The sequence below is a fragment of the Octodon degus genome, unplaced genomic scaffold (assembly GCF_000260255.1).
Source record: "Octodon degus isolate 3935 unplaced genomic scaffold, OctDeg1.0 scaffold00204, whole genome shotgun sequence".
In the NCBI taxonomy this organism is placed as follows: domain Eukaryota; kingdom Metazoa; phylum Chordata; class Mammalia; order Rodentia; family Octodontidae; genus Octodon; species Octodon degus.
The window spans coordinates 1,736,124-1,739,915 of record NW_004524780.1 but is presented as its reverse complement, the minus strand read 5'-3'; the positions used below and the strand labels follow the sequence as shown (position 1 = coordinate 1,739,915).

Sequence of the window (3,792 nt, the reverse complement as noted above, 5' to 3'; positions counted from 1 at the left end):
AAGAAGAAGAAGAAGAAGAAGAAGAAGAAGAAGAAGAAGAAGAAGAAGAAGAAGAAGAAGAAGAAGAAGAAGAAGAAGAAGAAAGTTCATCTAAATCTTCGATAGAGAAAATAGAGATCCCAACCAACTGAAAAATATGAAAAAACCCTCAAATGGCCAAATGGAGGCTGTTTATTGCTATGCATCACTTGGTTGAAGTAATAAGATACCTTTCTCCTTTCTCTTTCAAAAACAAAGACCAAAAGTAATAAGATGACTTTCTCCTTTCTCTTTCAAAAACAAAGACCAAAGAATGAATTTTCTTATTACTTCTTTGGTTATATGAGATATGCTTTCATACTACTATCTAAGGCTATGCTGAGATGAGTTTGGTGTATTTGCCTAGGCCATAAACAGACACAATATTCTAAGTCAGTATTTCCTGGATTTGAAGAAAAATGCAACAGTGTGAACTAGAATTGTTTGTGAAATGAGCAAACACAAAAAAACAAATTGATTTTTTTTTCAATTTGGAAGTAGATACTTTATTAACTGACCAAATCATAAAGACATCATGGTAGATACCTTAGCTCATCCTGCTAATAAGCCTGCTGATCTGTTCTTCCCTATTTCTAGCATCTCCACCTTCCACAATGTGGGTGGTCTTTTTCTTCATTCTCCCTGGATGGAGATTACTTAAACAGCCACAGGAAATTGTTTGCCTCTTTGAAGTGCTTTCCAACAGTAGAGATCTCATGAATCAGATCCTCCAGGCAGATGATGCCATACTTACCAAGAGATCAAGCAATCAATGAATTATCTGTCAAGGCAATTCACTTCTTATTGAGTTTGTCATAGCCATGCTTGTGTATTAGTTCATTCACTGACCTCAGGTTTGGGTGCCCCCATGCAATATATGGTGTCACAATTCTCAGCATGTTAATTGAAGCCTTGTCGAGCTTAACGAAGATACCATTGAAGATTTGGAAAAGGCGAAGGAGCTGCAACACGTTGAGGACCTTTGGCCTCACACCATTGATACCCCTGATCCGGATGACAAATGCCAGTTTGGACTCTGCAGGGACGTAGAAGTTGCCAGCTTTTCTTGCCATCCTAGCCGTTCGGATCTCAGCTCTGTACATCTGTCTGTACTCCTTATGACAGTGCCTGGCTTTGTCATCAAAGAGCTGCCTCCTCTCTTTGCGAAGCATCTTCTGGGCGAATTTCTTTCTCAGGCACTTTATCTTCAACTCTGAGAAATGTCTTCGCTTTTCCTTCAGGGTTTCTGGCACAGCAGGAGCCTTCATTTTCTTCTCCTCTACACCCTCTGTGGTTCCAGCCAGCAAAGCGGAAGTTGGCCACCAAATTGTTTATAATTATTTATTTTTAATTTTTGTCCATTAATCCACGTTCATGGTACATAATGATCGCATCCCTTGTGGGCAGCTGGTACATAACACATTTACATTCTTTTTCATTCCATCCCTGTGCATAAAATATCTCTCTCCTTGTTTCCTGCTTACTTTTACCTTGCACTTTATTTACCTTTTTGGTTTCTCCTATAAGAGAAATCATGCAATAATTAAACTTGTGTGTCTAATTTCAATTAGAGAAATGGTTAAATAAATCATAGTCTATTTATCTATGAATCTACTTATCTAACTAGGGAAAAATATCAGTATTAGTAGTGACTATTACTAACTATAAGTTAAAGGTGACCTCAAGTCCCTGCAGTCTTGCATATTTCTCATTTTCTACATTAAGCAAGTACTGTTTTTATAAACAGGAGAAAAAGCAAAGTTAATCTAGAAGAGTAACAAGCTGCTTTGCAGGAGAACAGACTTTGGATCCAGAAGAGTTGGAATCACTTCTTGTTCCCCATCCCCAACATCTGTGCAGCAGTGGCTAAGCATTTCTTTGTCTCTGCTCTAGATCTTCACATCTTTTCAAAGGGACAATGACGGGACATACACAGGGTCATCAAGAGGGAGCTACCTTACATGGTGTGTCAGTTACAGGCAGCTTCCCTCCTCCATCCAGCACCTGTGAGTGACCATGGGCAAGGAAAGCAGAGACTGCAATCAGTGCTATCTTCCTCAGTGTCATTAATTCTCTGAACGCCTCCACCTGAGCTCCTGCGTTGGCAAGGGTGAAGCCAGCAGAAAGGACACAAAACCATGCTGCGTGAGGCCTTAGTACTCTCCTAAGCATCTGCTAGGAAGGATCATGCTCTTCAGGTGGCCAAATATCACATCGTCTGTGGTGCCTGCCCCAGGTGTTCAGGTAGAGCGTGAGATAGAAAGTGCTTTTGGAAGAACACTACCCAGTCCCTGCACCACCAATAGGTATGGGCTTAGGGACCCGCAGCTGAGGTTGGAAAGCCAAACCTGGTCATTCCAAAGCAGGACAGCAGCTCTGCAGGCGAAGCAGCATCTGCTGAGGATGCGCCCCAGGGACACGGAGCAGGATCAGAAGGCAGAAGGAGGAGAGCACAAATGCAAGAGAAGAAAACACGCAAAGTCTGCTTCTGGCCATCAGATGAAGCTGATGTAATCCAGACTGACTCCAGGGATGGTGGCAGTGCCAGCTACAGAGGCCACATGGCTTCTAATGAGGCCAGCCGAGCCGCAGCTCAGAAGAGAGGGTGAGCAGCCAAAATCCACCAAAGGCCAGAAGCAGCCGTGACAGCTGGTGAGTGAATTAACTCCAGGCAAACCGAGGGGACCCAGGTGGAGGGACACTCTGTCTCTGTCCCTTATGGGGGGGAGAGAACAAAACATGGAAGGGATCACAGTCACTATAGCCTCTGTTTTATTCTAGGTTCTTCTGACAATTTTCTTTGGTGGACAGGGAAAAGGCAGAGGAGGAGGGGATGCACAGAGACCTGACTAAGTGTGCATCAGTGGTAGACCCATGCTAAGAGCTACACAACAGAATGGGCATTTCAGAGCCACACAGGCCATCCTGCTTCCCAAATGGGAGAAGAACATCCTCCTAGGAGATGTGAACCCTTGAGAAAAAGCCCATCTCTGGAACTCCCAGAGAGTCTCTACGACCGCAATTTGCCTAGGCATGGGTTGGGCAGCATGAGTGGCTGTCCCAGAGGTAACCTCCTGAGGCTGCAGACTGCTCCTGAGGATGGCAGGAGTGGCTCCTGTGCTGAGTGGACACAGGGGTCCATGGCACTTAGAAACAGCTCAGGCAGCACTATTTGAGCCCTGACCTGTTGCACCCTGGCCACGTTTCTAAAATGCAAGCCTGGGTCTTCATGCTCAGCAATCCTCTGTGGCTGGCATTGGGTGGTGCAGCCCGAACTTCCAGAGAGCTGAGGCAGGAGGATCACAGGTTGGAGCACAGCCTGGCCAACTGGGAGGCTGAAGAAGGGCGCTATCTCAAGGTAACAAACAAGGACTGAGGATGTAGCTCTGTGCAAAGCCGCAGGATTCAATTGCCAGCGTCACGCATACTTAGGCGCATTTGCAAAATAGTCATGGGAGGTTTTTGACAAATGTCAGAGAGATGTCAGCATTTTGGAAAGTTGGGTAAAACAAAAAATAAGCATATGTTGAGGAAGAAAATAGCCTCAGTGATGAGAAAGAGGCCAAATGAAATGTGAGTGGGCAGGCGGGAAAAAGAAAGAAAGCAACACTGCTGGTGTGCTGGTTATTCCAGGAAGACCTGCTGCAGCCCTCAGGCTGAAGCTAGCGCTGTTCCACACATCCTGGGAGGCAAGAGGCCAGGGAGCATTCTCTGCCTCTCTTTCCACCACGAGGCACCACACCATCCTTTGATTATTAAAGTATCAGTGTGCAG

General features: G+C 45.1%; 1 pseudogene; it reads right to left on the bottom strand.

Annotated features, from left to right (window-relative positions):
* Positions 1–812: 812 nt before the first annotated feature.
* Positions 813–1,286, bottom strand: LOC101585552 (annotated as a pseudogene).
* Between the last annotated feature and the right edge of the window lie 2,506 nt (positions 1,287–3,792).